Source organism: Podarcis bocagei (genome assembly GCF_964188305.1).
Source record: "Podarcis bocagei genome assembly, chromosome: 12".
NCBI lineage: Eukaryota > Metazoa > Chordata > Lepidosauria > Squamata > Lacertidae > Podarcis > Podarcis bocagei.
In genome coordinates, this window is record NC_138137.1 from 30,466,575 (window position 1) to 30,486,133 (window position 19,559).

The window sequence follows — 19,559 nt, forward strand, 5'->3', positions numbered from 1 at the left end:
TATATATATATATATATATAAATATATTCGTTACACGACGTATTTCCTCGGGTGACTGGAGCCACTGAAAGGCTCTGTCTTATACACGTGAGTTTATGTTCCGAAGCAAAATCCAAGCGTTTGTCCAATGCAAGAGTTGTTGTTGTTGTTGTTGTTGTTGTTGTTGTTGTTGTTGTTAATTTCTATACCTTCATCCGAGAATCACAGGGCGGTTTACAATGGAAACAAAGCATAACAACAAACAGAAACAAATAGAAACAATAAACCCCCAGTTTTAAAGGCTAAAAATTGTTTAATTAATTATTAAGGGGGAAAGGCCTGGGGCAGAGGCAAATTTAAAGTTCAGTGGTACCTCAGGTTACATACGCTTCAGGTTACATACACTTCAGGTTACAGTCTTCTAACCCAGAAATATTACCTTGGGTTAAGAACTTTGCTTCAGGATGAGAACAGAAATCGGGCGGCAGCGGGAGGCCCCATTAGCTAAAGTGGTACCCAGCGGCGTAGCGTGAGTTGTCAGCACCCGGGGCAACGCAAGTAATTTGCGCCCCCTAACCCGGGGCAAGGCACGTAATTTGCGCCCCCCCAACCTCTAACCTGCGAGTTGCCGCTGGCGCTGCCACCCAAACGACACTGCTTGCCCGGAGGAGGAGGGGGGCAGAGAGGCGAGGAAAATGCAACGGCCCAGCAGCTGCAGCAGCAGCGGCAGAGGCGGGGCTGTGAGGAGGGGCTGCCTGGCGCGTCCTCCGCGGCGAGTGCTGAGAGCCGCTGCCTGCCGGATGGGATGCCTTCAGCCCGGGCGCGCGCACAGCTCGTCAGTTCCGTGAGACATGCGGCTCTGCTACAGCCTGCGCCCGAGGCTCTTCGGCGACTCCGGAGGCAGCGAGCGTGCCCCCCCAGATGTTGCGCCCGGTGCGGCCTGCCCCCCTGGCACCCCCCACGCTACGCCACTGGTGGTACCTCAGGTTAAGAACAGTTTCAGGTTAAGAACGGACCTCCTGAACGAATTAAGTACTTAACCCGAGGTACCACTATATCAGTTAAGCTTGTGCTTCCAGTGCCAGATTTCCGTATAAGCTAAGCAAGCTATAGCTTAGGGCCCCACTCTCTTGGGGGCCCCCAAAAAAATTAAAGGAAAAAACACCTGGATGTACATTTCCAAAATATAAGATTAAAAAAACAAATAAAATAAAACCTACATACAGCAACAGTGTTTCGTGTTGTGTTGGCTCCTATGATGTACATATTTTGTTATGTGCAAATGGCTTTAGATACCTAATAGGTCCATAAATTACCGTACAGCATATATTCAGCACAAAAAACAGCGACAATTTGTTGTTGACAGAGGACAGCTGGACATATAAAGGGCCCCATTACCTTCAGTAGTGCTTAGGGCCTCATCAAACCTAAATACGGCCCTGCACTGGGCACCAAGCTGACAGGGGGGTGGGAACCACCAGTGGCGTAGCGTGGGTTGTCAGCACCCGGGGCAAGGCAAGTAATTTGCGCCCCCTAACCCATGGATTTGCGCCCCCTAACCCATGGATTTGCGCCCCCTAACCCTAATCCCCAGATGTTGCGCCCGGTGCGGCCGGCCCCCCCTGCACCCCCCACGCTACGCCACTGGGCACCACAGGGCATTGCAGTTATTTTTAATTTCATTTCTATACTGCTTAATATTTTAAATAAAAATACATTGGTACCTCGGGTTAAGAACTTAATTTGTTCCAGAGGTCTGTTCTTAACCTGAAACTGTTCTTCACCTGAGGTACCACTTTAGTTAATGGGGCCTCCCGCTGCCGCCATGCGATTTCAGTTCTCATCCTGAGGTAAAGTTCTTAACCCGAGGTACTATTTCTGGGTTAGTGGATTCTGTAACCTGAAGCGTCTGTAACCCGAGGTACCACTGTATCAAAAAAAGGAAAAAGACAACACATTGAAACATCAAGTAAAACAGTCTGGCATAAAGCAAATTCAGTACTGCACACACAGAGAACAGAAGGCAGGGGGTACTGATCTTTGGCCTCACATAGGGCACTGAAGCTACCAGTGTTCTCAAAGCTACCTGCATGAGTTTGACTAAACTGCGGGAGGCAGTGGAAGACAGGAGAGCCTGGCGTGCTCTGGTCCATGGGGTCATGAAGAGTCAGACACGACTAAACGACTAAACAACAACAACAAAGGGCACTGAGGGCATTTGAAAGTCCGCCCCCTGCCTGAGAGACATACCTAAGCATAGAAGCTAACTGCTAGGGGCTGTGGGGGTTTTGGTCCCCACAATAAAATATTGGGCAATAAGTTGATGGGCATTCTCATTCAAATGGTGTGTGTGTACTGTGTCCTGTGATCATTTAAACGGGCCGGGGCCTAATTGGGCCCCCACAATATTTTATTCAAGTTGGCACCCCTGTAAAGATATAGAATCATAGAATCATAGAGTTGGAAGAGACCACAAGGGCCATCGAGTCCAACCCCCTGCCAAGCAGGAAACACCATCAGAGCACTCCTGACATATGGTTGTCAAGCCTCTGCTTAAAGACCTCCAAAGAAGGAGACTCCACCACACTCCTTGGCAGCAAGGATATGTAACAAGGGCGCCAGGGGAGTCACCACAGAAAAGTCCGTTCTCATGTTGCCGCCCTCCAGACTTCTGGAGGAGGCACATGAAGAAGGGCTGCAGGGTCCAGGTCGGTTCATATGGGGAGAGGCTTTATAGGTCAAAACCTGCATGTTAAATTGGGCCCAGAAACTAATTGGCAGTTGGGGCAGGATTGGCATTATATGCTGCTACTTCTTATTATTACACAATTTTATCCTGCCTCCCAAGGAACTCAAGGCAGCATCTTTGGATTAGGGCCTGTTTTCATTTCTCTGAGAAATCTTCTAAAATACTAGGTAAACACCACAGTTTTTATTAATATAATGTTTGATTTTTGTATGATTAGGTATAACTATTGAATAACTTAATATTAACACAGTCCTCTTTCTGGCAACAGCATACATTTATTTGCATACTTATTATTATTCATGCACAGAACTCAGATTTTAATAGGAGGTCAGAGTATTAGCAGCACTCTATAACACCCCAGAAAAGGTTTTCCAGAGGTCCAGGTTAATTAACAAGATTCCCCCCTCCCTGTTTTCATCTGTGCTTCCTTTGAGGGTATTAAAAGGATTAATATGAAATGGGTGGGGGGAGAATCCTTAAGATGAAATATAGTAACTGTCCCTTCAATACAGCTAATTAGATGCAAGGATGAATTAAATAAGCTTGTCCAGGTGTCTCATTAAATTAAATACATTTGTTTAAACATTATCTCCAATATTAGGGATTAGGTCTAGTCATTATCTTTGTGCACCAAAATTCATCTAAGGGTTTATGAGTCTGGTAATCTGCATTTTTAAATTGTCTGAGTCATGCAGTTTGTACCTCATTTAAAACAGGAGTGCTTGTAACCTCAGTAGGCATGTTTTTTCCTTTCTGAATAATATTACCGCTCAATACAAAAATAACAATAAAAAGGGACGCATGCTGAGTTCACAGACATGGAACTAGACACCCCCCAAAAAACATACCCATTCAAAAACTATTTATTTGTAATCTTGAAATAAAGTAAAATTTGCCAGTTGTCAAATGGATCCTAAAAACACGCACTACCTCATATTACAAGTTGGGCACCAGGGGGCACCTTGTCTCCTTGCACTGGTGTAGCTGCCTAACCTCTGGCCCAATGATGCTAGTTGCCCTGCAAAGCAGAATGGTGTCACTTGAGTATATGTAGGCTAACAGAGTGTTATGTTTTATATATTCTTTATATTGTTGTCCCTGGAGGCAGAAAGGAACAGAATCACAACTTACTGCTCCCCTCAGGTAAGAGGAATGCATGGAAATAACACAGGTGAGTATGACATCAGTGTATACTCTAAGTTTTCTAACTGATGTTATTTTTTATTATTATCATTATTATTAATTGAATTTATATACCGTTATGTACCACCCTATACTCACAGGTCTCAGGGAAGTTCACAGAATAAAATAAAAATGTAAAACCACAAAATGCATACCGTAATCACAATAAAAACAACAACGCAATAACCCCACCACCAAAAAAAACCCAACACATTTTAAAAGGGCATAGGATATCAATCAAATCAACCAAAGGCCGAGTTAAAATGGAATATTTTTGCTGGCGCCTAAAGGTGTATAATGAAGGCGTCAGGCGAACTTCCCTGGGGAGAGCATTCCACAAACGGAGCCACTGCAGAGAAGGCCTGTGTTGTCACTCTCCGGACCTCTTGAGGAGGAGGCACACGAAGAAAGGCCTCAGAAGATGATCTCTAGTTCTGGTTAGGTTCATATGGAAAGAGGTGGTCCTTGAGGTATTGCCGTCCTGAGCTGTTTAAGGCTTTATAGGTCAATACCAGCACTTTGAATTGGGCCCAGAAACTAATTTTATGGCATGCACTAGATCTGCATCACAGAGATGAAAAGTGGACTGTACAAATGAAGCCACCCCAAACCCATATTCATACTACTTAAGAGAGAGGGGTTTCATTTGTCGGTTCTTGAAAATATTCAGGCTCATGTTTTAAGTGCACACAGTAACATCAGGCATATGGGGCTAGCTGCATCCTTCTTGCCTAATACAAAACATTTCTAGGCAATTTGCATACACAATTGAAACACACAGAAACGTGGTTCAACGGTGCCCCTTCAAAGAAGATATGTATAACATTGAAACACCAGTAGTAATGATGACCATATTTCTTCAAACGCCTGGAAAAAGAGGTATGTTTTAACCTGGCATTGAACAGATGTTAATGTTGGCGCCAAGCAGGCCTCACTGGAGAGATTATTCCATAAATGGGGAACTACAATGGACAGGGAACCTCTCTCTTGCCACCCCGCCCCCCGAATGTTTCTCAGTGGGGCCACCTGGAGAAGTGACTCAAGAGAATGAATGCTGCATCTGCGTATATGCAAAGTGCTTTAGCCAGCTGTGCCAAAACCAGTGTTATATGTTCAAGCTGCTTTGTTCCCATCAGTACTTTTGCTCCTGGTTTCTGCACCAGCTGCAGTTTCTGAGCCATCTTCAAAGACAGCCCCATGTATACAGACCACGATAATCATTCTATCTATGATTTATCACACCAGACAATGAAAAATTACATCATAGATTAGCAGCATTGATCACGCCAGTTTCCCCAGCCAAAAAATACATCATAGCGTTCAGTTAATGGCAGCTTAGGGCAGCAATAGTTTTTAATTCAGTCAGAGCAACTGATCTATGTTTTAATCCATCTGAACAGTTTGGTTTGGGTCTGTTGGGGAAATGCTACCGTAATTCTGCCGCAAAAGAAAATGAGATGATAACCCATTGTGAACACATTGCACATTACATTGTTCAAGGTGTTGCTGTTGGTTTTTTTAAAAAAGTAAATATATTGACACTTACCTGCTGCACCATGCATAGTGCCTGCATTGCAAGAGGTTGGACTAGATGTCACTTGGGGTCTCATCCAATCCTACAATTATTTAGCACTGGAATATGGAAATTTCTGGCAGAGTATCATGGTACTACAGCAGCATATAATGTTTTTTTTTCTTTTTCCAGAGAAACAGACATATTTTTACCAGCATCTCTAGACTAGTAACTGAAATATCTACAAATTATGAATTAATTTTTTTAAAAAAACAACCCAGTTTGGTTCTTTGTCATTCTTTTACATTTAAAAATGTGGTTGCTGGAGGGTTTTTGCATGCTGTAGATACAAAACCAAACCAAACAAAAGCCCTGCAGTTGCCATCCATTAAATCCATCCATTTAATTTGCTTGTAAAAAGATTAGTGCAAACATTAACTGCAGTAAATCGAAAACAATTAGCCATTCAACCATCATGCTGTAACTTTATTAAGCTCTTATCTTTCCAAAACATTTGGTGACAACCAAACCAAAAACCTTGCAGCCAATAGCTGCTCAATTGGTTTTGTGTGTGAAGAGGAGGGACTGTCCTTCCAATTCACAAAAGAAAGGCTGAACAAAATCCTACCGTTATTGAATGCACAAACAATGGTCATTGATCTGATAAAAGTTTAAAGGGGGGATGTGACCTCCAAAGAAGGTCACTGAAATTAACGGTACATTTCTTAATATAAATAAATCTAAATTTTCAGTTTTTGGGTTACCATCCTTGGTTGGTGCTTATTATATAAACCTTTTAAATACATAAATAAATCCTGTGTATTTACAAAGGGCAGGAATATTCCCATATTACACTGCCAACAGATGCTGTTGTCTGCCCTATCTTCCAGGCCGTGTCTCCAGTTAACACAGGGATCAGCAAACTTTTTCAGCAGGGGGCTGGTCCACTGTCACTCAGACCTTGTGGGGTGCCGGACTATACTTTTTCTTTTGGGGGGGAATGAACGAATTCCTATGCCCCACAAATAACCCAGAGATGCATTTTAAATAAAAGGACGCATTCTACTCATGTAAAAACACCAGGCAGGCCCCACAAATAACCCAGAGATGCATTTTAAATAAAAGGACACATTCTACTCATGTAAAAACACGCTGATTCCTGGACTGTCTGCAGGCCGGATTTAGAAGGCCGGATCCAGCCCCCGGGCCTTATTTTGCCTACCCATGAATTAACACTTCAATTCCAGCTTCCTCCCTGACCCCACAAGGTGGCACCTCATTAAAGGAATATTTATTTTCCCACTATGTTGGAAGAGAACATTGACTAGTCTACCTTCCTTTAGGAAGTGTGTTGACTCTCCTCCTTGAGACTAAATAAGCAGCTGAAACAACAATATGAGTTAGATCCCGAATAACAGACCAAATCCTTTACAATTATACCAGTGGGAGGAGAGACTGCTTTGCTGCAGCCCGACAATGTATCTCATGCTATTTCTTCTAGTTGGCCCTAAAGACAAAGCTAGATCTGATGGAGGAGATCCAGAATTGAATTTCCCAACATCTTTCTTTGCCTGATTTCATTTGCCCAGTTTTTCATTTCCCTAATTTAAATCAGAAAAGCAACCCTCAAAGCTTGTCTGTACTGCTAACAACAACAGCAACTACAACTTTTTAATAGCATTTTCAAATGTTCACATGCATCATCTGGGTGTAATCGGTACAATAGTCCTGTGTAAATTAGTATTATTATCCTCCCTATTCTAGGCTGAGAATAAGAGAGAGTGGCTTGCTTAGGCCAACCTAGTGAGTTCATAGCAGAAACAAGATTAGCACTGGGGACTTTACAGCTCCATCTCTTAGCCACCATACTACTAGGGTAGTATGGGAGCGATTCATTTATATTGGGGAAATGGTGCAGATAAAAGGTTTAGCCCCTTTAGTACCATGCCCCCCTCCTCCTCTCCCCAGTGCCCTGGCCCTGATGCTAATAAAGAGAGCTCCTTCCTCCTGAGCCTAACCAATGACCGCCACTGTGAAGAAGAGCAAAGTGTCTATCTCTGTCTTAGGACATAATCAATGGCTGTTAAAGGGGTCTTTACAAATGGCTTTTGCAAAGCCCCTTTGCGGGTAGATGAGCCAGTTGGTGCCACCTGTGTGTGTGCTGTTTTATTATAGATGCTGATGCTGAGATGCATAGATTGATACATAGATTGGTCTATGTAAATGGGGACTGGAGTAAAGGGGGTATTGAACACCGGGGGGGGGGCGGGTATGTTGAACTATTCGTAACCATTTTCTGTATGCAAAATACAGAGCAGTCATCCCCAGCAGAAATGGTGCTGTTCTTAGAATAGAACTGCAAATAATCTTTAGCCATTTAGATCAATTCAGGGGAACGATGAGGGAAAAGATTGTATTCACTTATATTTAGATACTGGAGACCATCATTAGCATTGCTGGACTTCAAACAAAGATCAGAATAATAAGAGCATTCTAAGTTGTTGTTTCATGAAACCAATCTCTTAGTGTTGTTTAGAAATTATTTTAGTTTTGTGACATTCTTTTTTAATAAATGGATTTTGTGACTTTTTTTGGAACAGGAGCCAAAAGCCAAATGAATTCTTTTCACTTCTGTACTTGACATGGGTGCTTGAATGCAAACACTGGCTGGCAGCGAATCTACAAGGATTCAGATGAGGGACATTTGTAGCTCTGCCGCTGAGCTATGGCCCTTTGTACTGAATAAATGTCACTCCTGAAAGTTCACCTTGTTGTAGATAAAGGTCCCAACAACCTCTGCATAATGGATGCTAAAATATAATGCTGTGCATGATCAAAAGGAAGAAGCCAATGCCACAGCAGCCAGAACCATTTCAAGCTGTTCTTCTATAGCAGTGCATTAAGATCAATGCTTTACACATTCTTGAAACTTGGTGCAGTATATGTGAATCCGGTACAATCATGATTTGATATGTAGGCGCACAATTTATTAAAAGGCCTCTGAGTCTTTGGGGTATGTGAATAACAGAGATGGAAAGAAGACTGCAAGAAAAAATGGGCAAGGTTGACTTTGACCGAGGGGGAAAAAATACTCGTAGCCATGACTTTGAGTCTCAGTAGTGTGCCTACTTTAAAGTTATCTATTGAATTTCACTCACAATTTCAAACTTTGGAACCTTCTTTTTAATGCCCTCTTTCACTCTTTCCAAAGTCGTTGTCTTGTTAGGTCTCTGATATCTCACTCTGCTACTCCTATTCATACTTCACACACACACACACACACACACACACACACACACACACACACACGTGCTTGGACTCTTCTTCCTGTTAATATGATCTTTTGCATGCTTGCTCCCTTTTTTATAGGAACAATGTCAAGATCTGTTCTTGATCTTTCTACTTGTCATTTAAAAACAAAAAACAAAAAACCAGCTGTATGCTCCTATAAAGAAAAAGGGGTATCATTTTTTACTTTAGCATCTGATTCACTCCTATGGATACTTTCTCGGGAGTAAGCGCCAATGAACTCTGTGGTACTTACATGCATGGTTGCATTGCACTGAGCTGCGCAGCTGGCATTGTTGATATTTACATCTGTGCTTTTTTTAGGGGTGCATTTAACAAGGCTTCCGTTTTCTGAAACAGCACAGGATCGACCTCAATCGTTGTAAGAGTTCATTAATGTTAGTAAAGCTTTTGGTAACAAGGGTTAAATGTGCTATATTAATACAAGGTAAACTTGCAATAGAGCTGATGTCATGTATTGGCACACATACAAGCAAAGAAGCAACTTTCCTCTTAGCATGTGTGTACCAAATGTTGTTAATGCTGTTGTTCTATCTGTGCCCCTTATGCCTAATACCAGACACAACTTTATAGCAGTCACGATTCAGCTGTTTCAGTCTGAAATATCTGTTAATGGGCTGGAAAAGCTACGTGTTAGGTTAGAAGCAAAAGTTGATCACACATTATCTGATAAAATACCAAGGAGCTGATTTAGCTTAGTACCCTTTACACATGACTGGCTGTGCCATTATGTCGATGGGGATGCATGTTCAAACGCGTGTTCCACTGAAAACAATAAAGTGTGGCTCAATGAAATGTGTGCTTTCGAACTGCTAGGTGGGCAGGACCTGGGACAGAGCAACAGGAGCTCACCCTGTTGTGTGGATTCAAACCGCCAAACTTCTGATCGGCAAGCTCAAGAGGCTCAGTGGTTTAGACCACAGCACCACCCGCATCCCTTCTCCAAGACATGGGTTCTCCCTTCACTGCAACATTTGAGACGTGTGCATCGAAAGGATGCACACATGGAATTAGGAGTGTGCCATTTGGTCTTGCTTGTGGGCTTCCAATAGGCATCTGGAGGGCCACTGTGAGAACAGAAAGCTAGATTTGATAGCCCTTTGGTTTGCTCTTGTTAGGGCCTTAACAAGAGGTTGTGTGAGAGCCAGTGTGGTGTAGTGGTTAAGAGCGGTAGACTCGTAATCTGGGGAACTGGGTTCGCGTCTCCGCTCCTCCACATGCAGCTGCTGGGTGACCTTGGGCTAGTCACACTTCTCTGAAGTCTCTCAGCCCCACTCACCTCACAGAGTGTTTGTTGTGGGGGAGGAAGGGAAAGGAGAATGTTAGCTGCTTTGAGACTCCTTCGGGTAGTGATAAAGCCGGATATAAAATCCAAATGCAAACTAATGTTCTTACGGAGCTGCTCATGACGTCTCATTGAAAAAGGAAGCCTGTGAACATCAAGCACCAGTTGTGCTTTCAAAAGGGCTTAATGTGTGATAGCGTATTTATTTTTGATATTGATTTATTTTCCAATAGTGCAAGCTGTACATATGCACAATGTCCCATACTGCTAGCTTTTTGTTGATACTAACAACCAATGGATTGTGATGCTTCAATACCATTGTACTGATTGTTTTGTAAAAGCCTAGCTACAGCTTAAGCTTTATGAAATAGCCAATTTTTGGTTCAGCAAGCCAGTATCAATGGCAGACAGTTGGAGAGCAGAGCTGAAGTCCAAAATGTATTCTTGGGTTTCTACAAATAAGGTCATTTATCACACCATTTTTCTTTGTCCATTAATACCCAGAAAGTTTATCATTTATATATACTCATACATTTTCCTTTGAAACAGTTGAAGCGGGTTATATTTTCTCTTCAAAAATTTTATTTCTCAGCTTGAAGTGTTCCACTTCAATACAATACACGGGAGAACAGTTGCAATGAAGTATGTTCAAAGCACATTTTTCTTTATTACAATGACAAGTTTGAAAAGCACCTTGTGATTTGACATCATTTGGGAAGGGGAGGGAAAGTGCACTTTGCCAGCCGCAAGATCTTAGTTTTATTGTCTGAGCAATGAATCTAATAATAAAAGCCAACTCGATTGCCTTGCTGAACTATAGACACATCCTTCTTTTCAATTCCAAGCACACATGTCTGTCTGTGTGTGCACGTAAATGTGCGTGTATGCACACTCTCACACAGGGTTTCTATCATCAAATGGATGTTCTGCAGAAGACTTGCAAACTGAATCTAGCAGACCAACACCTTAATCAACTGTCTCACATTTAACTGGTGGTGAGCTATTACAGTACAACAACATGCACTTTCTATGTCCAAATAATGCATCATATGAAAAGAGAAAAAGCTTCTTATTACTAATGTACCAATGAGTGAATCAGAAGTTTACCGAAGATAAAAAGCTTAGATGTCTAACAATGTGCATTGTTTTGTTATTGTTGCTCATTTAACCCAACTATGTTGGGTTCTAGAAGAACAGATCCTATATTGCTGAACTATCTGATTATATATATTTGTAGAGCTTCCTCTCAAAGCCGCACGACAATAACATTTCTTTCCTTTGTCCTCCATGAAGAGAGAAACGAACTAGACCAGAAGTTGCATGCAATCAAGTCTAGTCAACTTTGTGACCCCTTTCGCAAGTGTGGGGTTGGAGAAGTGGCAGCCATTAAGTATAAGGTAAAAAGAACTCTCCCTACCACAACCTCTCCCATTAAGTGTAATGTAAAAAGGCTACTAGGCATTGATAGCCGTGTCCTCTATGATTTTGTCCGATTGTCTTTTAAAGCCACCCAAGTTGATGGGAATCACTGCCTCCTGCAAAAGTGAGTTCCATAGTTTTAACTACGTGCTGCATGAAGGAGTACTTTCTTTTATCTGTCCTGAATCATCCAGCATCCAGCTTCGTTTGGTTAGTCCATAATTTCTTCCTGGAAGCTGAACCTGGAGCTGATGCACGTAGACTGCATTGTACCACATTTGGCCCCTTTGTGTGTTCTGGATAAAAGATGGTGAGGACCGAAGATCAGGGTGCCTGTACGATTAGTAAAAGCAGATGGTGGAGCGTTTCTCATGACATGTTTCTATGTTTTGAAGGATTAACCCCACTTCTCTCCCACACATGCATTCTTGCTGAAGCTGCTGCATTGTTCACAGGAAGACAACACAGAATGTTGAACCGCAGCCCAGCTCAGAAACACATTTGCTTTGTTTGGGAGACATACCAAAATATTCAGACTTAACTGTAGCCTGCTAAAGCATTTTGCGCTCTCAGTCTGGATGTAAAGCAGGACTCCTGCCCACTAAATCTGAAGGGGAAGGAAGGCACGCAGCCATTTCTCTCCGCACGTTCTTTCAGAAGGTGGTATCTGTGAATTTAAAGCTTAAGATATGATGCCGTGAAAAATGTACACGTCCCATATTATTTCATAGCTTTTCCATCACTTTGTGAACACCCAGGCATCAGACTGTGTTCTCAACCCATTTACACCTTTGCGGTTTGTTAATGACAGCCTATAGGTGAGGGGTGGGTGGGAAATGGAGTAGTTAAGCCTAGAAGCCAGTCATTAGTCTTGTTGTCAGCCACAGTATATCTCTGAACTTTATAAGTAATTCATGTCATCCTTTCGCTCTTACCCCTCAGCAGACTATCCATTAAAACCGTGATTCTGTGTGGAGCTTCACAGAGAGCCAATGATGACCAATATGGGACAAAAGAGGCTTGCAAGTCCATGATAAATTGAAAAGCTGGGTCATAAATACACACACACACACACACACACACACACACACACACACACCAATTAAACTTTAGCAGAGGGACAGTGTCATCCTGAAATAAAAGCAGACTAATAAATCACGGTTGCTGTGCTCGGGTATTATTTAAATGAACATTAACGTTCCTGAAGTAAACCTTTGCAGAAATTAGCAATATGCTCCATGTACACAGATGCTTCCTGCATTAGTCTTATTTAGGCATTATACAAATCTGGAAATGCAATGCATGAGCAAGGAAAGTGGGCAGTGGGTGGCGTACAGAAGTACAGGAGGGGAGTGACATTTTCTGTTTTGCCTCTGGCAGCAAAACATCCTGAGCCAGCCTTGCTAAAGGCCAACAGAGAAAGGACAGAGCAACACACGTATGTGAAGATGCTATTTTTTGGTGCTATTTCTGAAAAGGCCCCTCTCTCAATACTCCTCCAGCCACTGCCTGCCCCCAGATAATGAGGGAACCAAGAGCAAGGCATCTGAGGAAGGCCTTCATAGTTGTATGGAAGAAAATGGTCCATAAGGCATTTTGGACCCAGGCTTCCAAAAAAAAACCCCACTTAAAACCAGTGCTTTTGAATAGGTGCTGGAGACTACCCGGAAGCCAATAATACAGTTGCGGTAAATGTACAGTAAATTTAGAGCAACAAAGGCTCCTGTGTGTGCTTTCTAAGTTATAAAAGGCAGAGGAAGAAATAATGGAAGAAAAAGTATTTTAAGACACACAGGGGGATATAGAGAGCCAAAGCAGCTCACTGTTTCTTCCATTGAAAACTCCCATGTCCACTGTGCAATGTATCAACATGAGGCAGTAATGTCCAGTGAAGTGCATTAGCGTGGAAAGTTACCAGGGCAATCCACTCTGTCATCTGCTGAAATATCACAGTGGTGTTTCTGTCAAAGACACCAGGCAAGTATTGGTAGAGAAATGACCATAAATGTGTTTATACATGGCACTCTTTCCCAGAGAAAGTTGCACAGTGGACTTTGTAGCTGTCCCAGGGAAATCCAGATAGCATCTCAGCTTGAGCCTTGTGATGATACCGCTGGGAGGCAGATGGCAATCTCTTGGGGGTATCAAGCTGGACAGAACAGCTAATTTATGCACGGAGCAGAAAATGGTGCTGGCACAGGGATTTGACTGCCAGCCTGGAAGAACAAAAGCCCTCCTACTTCCTGACCAGTTGAAGTGCTTTCCTAGTTTTCACCTATTTAATTATAGGGTTGAAGAGATTGCCAACTGTGTCCAAAGTCATTAGCTCCCCCTGGAAATGCAATCTCTCTATGTGTCTGAAAGAGGTCGCCACCAACAGAGCTTAGAGAATGGGATCCTCCCCACGTCAGTGACTTGATGTACTGTGTGTGTGTGTGTGTGTGTAGAATCAGGAGTTCTGCAGTTGGGGCGGTGGGGGGGAGGAAGAGATAGGAGCTGACTGAAAGCTAGAAGCGTTTTGGAGATCCAAAGTCTCTTCCCTGGGAATCTGATGGCATGCTGCCTTACAGAAAAACATGCTCTTGTATACCTATAAATAAAACAGATATTTCAAAAACCTATCTAAAGTAAACCAACGGCCCAGGTCAGTCTGTCTCTAGAACTTCTGACTGAGGCATGTGAAGTGCAAATATTTATTAAGCAGAATCAGCCGGTTGCATAACATGTCCTGTAGAAATTACATTGCCAGGGAGGACACCAAAGTTAGAATGGTGACTGGTGCCCTTTGAGAGTGATGGAACAGAAGCCAGTGAGGCCAACGGTAGGGAGAGCTGGAGTCAGTGACACACAGAATCAACTAATTCTGGTTTTGACCCCATCCTCCTCCTCCTCGTGTTCTACAAACTGACAGTCGGCACCACTCAGAGCTGCCTCAGGCAGCGAAAGTGCAAGAGGCAGAGCTCCCACCCTACTGCTTCCACCACTAGCGGAATGTTCCCTTCTCACCAAGTTCTGGTGTTGGTAGAAGTGAGGAGCAGCAGAGGGTGGGGACAGCAGGGAGGTGGAAGACAGCACAGTCCCATTTTGCTCAGGTGATGAAATGGTACAGATCGCTCCTGGGGCCACCTTTTTGCTCAATTAAAAAGCCCCAAAGTCCATAAAAGTATAAACTCTACAATAATTGGATACACTAGTTACTATACATTCCCATTACCATTTAAATTATAATACAGAATTACATGTTGAGGCTATGGAAAATAAAGGTTTGTTTTGTTATGTTTGTTTGGCAGCAAAAGTAACAGTGAGAGAACTGGCAAACATTTCAGGTGAAACATAACCGCAGGACTGCTTTTTTGGAGACCTATATAGCAGTGAAATATTCCAAGAGGGAACAAGGCTTGTATCGCTTTGCAGATTTCATTTCCTTCTTGCTGGCTCTAAATGGGTTTATCAGACAGTCTGAATAACTTTTTAACAGCTGAGTCCTAAGACTGGCTACCCCAGCAAACCACCAACTCCGCCAGCACGATGCCGGAAGGCACAGAGGGCAGCTGAAATTGTTTAGGATCAAAATGCTGATAGCAAGTTGCAAGTTAAAACTTTTAGGTGGTCTGTATAATTGCATGTTGAATTTCTAATGATTTAAAAGAGAATCTATCCCCTTGCAGTCCATACCTTAGGACTGGGGTCAGTAACTGAATGCTTGAAGATTGACACTACTTGATTCCACACACTCCCTGTGCTGCCCTGTGATGTGTGGCAGAAGACAGCTGGTTCTTCAGTGTACCTTATTTTATTCCCTAGGTGAGGAAAAAAGCAGCATCTAATTTTCTGCTATCATTTATAGAAAAACAACTGTACATTCGCATAAGCCTTTGTATATCAAAAACCTATATTTTTCATGAAGTTTTAAACTAAAGGGGTAGGGGAAACAGATGGCCTCACTCAGATGCACTTTTGAGAGCTAATTTAAAGATGTCGGCTCTCATCAGTATGAATCATCCTTTTCAGAGGCCTAAAAGTTGTTTATCTTACTGTCCAATTACTTGAAATTCTGATAAAATTAACCTAATGATATCCTACCTATTATATTTCAGTGATTTGCATATATTATGCAGAGCACATGGTAGATTTCATTATCCAGGTCTTCAGTTTTGCAAAATGACTTAACATTGATTTGTTTCGTGGTTTTAATTAAACGACTACACTGACAAAGAAAGCAAGTATCCAAGGGTTTTTGTAAGTAAGGAGGAAATTAAACTAGCACATGGCAACTTTTACCCTGTGGTGGAGAAAACCGTTTTAGGAAAGATGGAGAGATAAAGAAACAACTCATCCATGGTTGTTGTTTTTTAAGAACATGAAGGCATTAAAATAATTTTAGAGATTTGGCACATGTGCATATATTCTAGCATATGCACTAAATAATAATAACTTATTTCCCCAGCCACTCTGGGCGGCTCCCAATAGAACATTAAAAACACATTTTAACGTCAAACATTAAAAACTTCTCTAAACAGGGTTGCCTTTGGTTGTCTTCTAAGTGTCAGATAGTTTTTTATTTCCTTGATATCTGATAGGAAGGTGTTCCACAGGGCAGGCGCTACTACTGAGAAGGCCCTCTGCCTGGTTCCCTGTAGCTTTGCTGCTCACAGTGAGAGAACTGCCAGAAGGCCCTTGGCGCTGGACATCAGTGTCCAGGCTGAACGATGGGGGTTGAGACGCTCCTTCAGGTATACTGGGCCGAGGCCGTTTAAGGCTTTAAAGGTCAGCACCAACACTTTGAATTGTGCTCAGAAACATACTGGGAGTCAATGTAGGTCTTTCAGGACTGGTGTTATGTGGTCTTGGTGGCCACTCCCAGTCACCAGTCTAGCTGCCTCATTGTGGATTAATTATAGTTTCCGGTTCACCTTCAAAATCTTCACATATGGAGTCACTTGCATTTAGAATGGTCATATGTCCTACTTTATTTGCATCCTCTATTTTAAGAGCTGTCTGGTCCAAGTCCTAGTATAAAGATAAAGAACCATCAGAAGGCAGAGGGAGGGAGGGCTTGAAAATACCTGCCAGCGATTAGCTCATGAACAGCACAGGTTTCTCCTTCATCAGCCTTCTTCACTGTGGTGAGATGCATTTCTATTTTGTTACTATGACGTCTATATCTGCATATATACATATGCATTAGCATGTGCAAATTTATTGGAAACCTGTGTCCCCTTTCATCTTCTTTTTTGGTGATGCATTTTTTCTCTCTATAATGCATAATTGGCCACCCTACTTCCAGCGGTGGCTGGTGCCGAATGGGATAAAGTAGGGAGAGTAACAGCTGCAGCCAGAGCTAGTAAGAGTCGGAGGCAATTGATTCAATTTTTGCTCCATTCTCCTCCCTGCCCAGTTCTACAAGGGCATCACTGAGGCTAAGGAGGAGGAAGCTGACAGCCAATACCACCCCTTGGACTGGATGTTAAGTAAGGATGGCAGATGAGGGCTGGTTGAAGTTGGTGGGGCACAGCCCCGTTTGCCTCCACTGTTGTCAGTGCAACAATATCGTTGCCAATATCATTAACTGAAGCAAGGATGGGGGGGGGGGGATATGCAAAAAAACCTGGGTGTACATTTCTAGACAGTCAACAATTTATTGTAACTTCTTTTTCTAAAAGCCTGGTTAGAAATATTCAAATATTTTCTGGACACAAGCAAAAGATACAGGGTTTAGTATACTACTTCTGTCCCACCCCTGCCTCCCCACCCAAGTGTCCTGTTTTGGGACCTAATGCTGGTTTTTGCTGGCAAAAGAACCACCAGCACTAAAAGCTTAAAGGTAAAGGACCCCTGGACGGTTGTCCAGTCAAAGGCGACTATGGGGCTGCGGTGCTCATCTCTCTTTCAGGCCGTGGGGGCCAGCATTTGTCCACAGACAGCTTTCTGGGTCATGTGGCCAGCAGGACTAAACTGCTTCTGGCGCAGCGGAACACCGTGATGTAAGCCAGAGCACACAGAAATGCTGTTTACGTTCCCGCTGCAGCGGTACCTATTTATCTACTTGCACTGGTGTGCTTTCGAACTGCTAGGTTGGCAGGAGCTGGGACTGAGCAATGGAAGCTCACTCCGCTGCGGGGATTCAAACCGCCAACCTTCTGATCAACAAGCCCAAGAGGCTCAGTGGTTTAGACCACAGCACCACCAGTAGTACATCTACACTGATGAAGCCATCAGCACATGTTGTGGGGCCTCCTCAGTGGAGCTGCAGCTCCAGGGGTGAAGCTCTAACACTCCCCCCATATGACTTCCAGTCAGTTGAGCAGGTGGCAAGGATTGCTGTGTTAACCGCAGTGTTGGATTGGTCATATTATTATTTTGGTTCGATGTATGCTCTGGCATGCTTACGGTACTCTTGTTTATTTTGTATAGTTTTTCTTGTTTTTAAATGCTGTCTGCAAGATGCTCTGGAAGTTGTCAGACTGAAAGGAAGGCGTTTTTTAAAATGTTCTTTAATAAATAAATATCTCAGATGCAGAATGCATATAGAAATGAATCTCTGTATCTTAAAAGCTCCATATGCAGTTGGCCTTAGTTATACAAGTCTCTTATTACTTGCATACTGTGCCTTCCTCAACATTTGGATAGAGAGAAAAACATCCCTTAAGCAAAGTACAGACTTTGCAAAGTTTCAGACACTAGTGTCTTGTGGATAGCTGGTTTAGGTGAGTGGAAAGTTATTCACTCAGTTCTTGGCTTGAAGAGTTGTAATGCAGGACACACACTTACTTTTGGGAATTTTCTCCTATCCTCCCAAGTTTTGGAACGTAAAACTAGAGTTGATTCATTCGACTGTGCTGTTGGCTACGTTTCTGCACATGCTGCAGTTTAAGTGCAGTGTGTTCTGGCAGCTCTAAAATGCTTAGGAAGGGACAAAACTACATCTCTTTCCCATTCCTGGTTCCTCTTGCCCTTCCCCAATCTACTCCAGAAGGTTGGATTAATGACCCAAACAGACTTGGGAGAGGAGGGCACAGAAGGAGAGCAGCAGGAGAGGGCATCCCATTGCACGGACAAAGGTCCAAGTGCTAACATGACAGCTTCATTGGATACAAGGCTAGAGCTATACTCCCTAAACCTGATCTCAAAGTGAATGTCCTGTGCAAAAAGAGGGAAGCTGGACTTCAGCAAGGGAGTGAAAGGAGTCCTGTAAGGCTGAGCCTATCCCTGAAATAAAACGCCAAGTTTAATATACCCACTTCTCTTACAGTTAGCAGTTTAGATAGCTAACATTAGTTTATGCTGAATACACACGGAATAACTTAAATATATTAATTACAGCATATCTTTTTTGTAAGGCGAAGTGCATTCTGAATACCATGATTGGGCCTCAATCCATATTTGAGGAACTCAAGCAGATTAAAATGGCAATAGTTATTATGCTCATAGCACTACAACAGATCATTCTAAGAGACCATTAAAGTAAACTGGGTAAGCCTTTTTTTAAAAAAAAAAAGCTTGCAAACAAACACTTTTTGTATGGAATAATATTATCTTTTTGTACATGTACCGGTACATTCTCTCTTTTTGGGCAATGCTTAATTTTTGTCCCTTTTATTAGGCAATCAAAAGTTTATGCCAGAGGCTGTACTATAAATTGTTCTTACTTTTCATATTGTACCTCTTTTACTTTCCCATATTGCAGCAAAACCCAAGACATTTAATATTTCTACAGCCTTGAACAATTAATAAAAATATAACATGGGCCTTGCCTGTCTGCTTACATTATAAATATGTGCTTCACTAATAGGAATGTAAAGTATATGGCACCATCTATTGAGAGAAATCAACAATGCATGATATTTTGAGCATATCCTCACCGTATTATGTAAAAATTTATAGGACCAGAGTTAGAAAAGTAGCATAGAGTTGAACAGTTTGGAAAAGCAGATTTAGTGAAAGTATAGCTTTGATTACCTAAACTGAAATAAAACTGAGTTGCTGCTAAAGTCTATCATGTTAAAGAACAACTAATATTTTCACCATTATTTCCTCTGAGAAGCACAAACGCTAAATGATTGGCCTCAATACATGTTAAAAGAATGCTATAAAACTACTGTCGGGATTTGAAAACCAATTCT

At 42.4% G+C, this 19,559-nt stretch overlaps 1 long non-coding RNA gene across 2 annotated transcripts; it reads left to right on the top strand.

Annotated features, from left to right (window-relative positions):
- The first annotated feature begins 11 nt into the window (after positions 1–11).
- On the top strand, positions 12–12,483 carry LOC308570247. 2 transcript variants are annotated; one of them, XR_014001033.1, is made up of 3 exons: positions 12–87; positions 3,837–3,899; positions 11,255–12,483. It is a non-coding gene; the product is annotated as an uncharacterized lncRNA (long non-coding RNA). The 2 variants fall into 2 exon arrangements; XR_014001034.1 differs by having other exon boundaries at positions 11,311–12,483.
- The last annotated feature ends 7,076 nt before the right edge of the window (positions 12,484–19,559 follow it).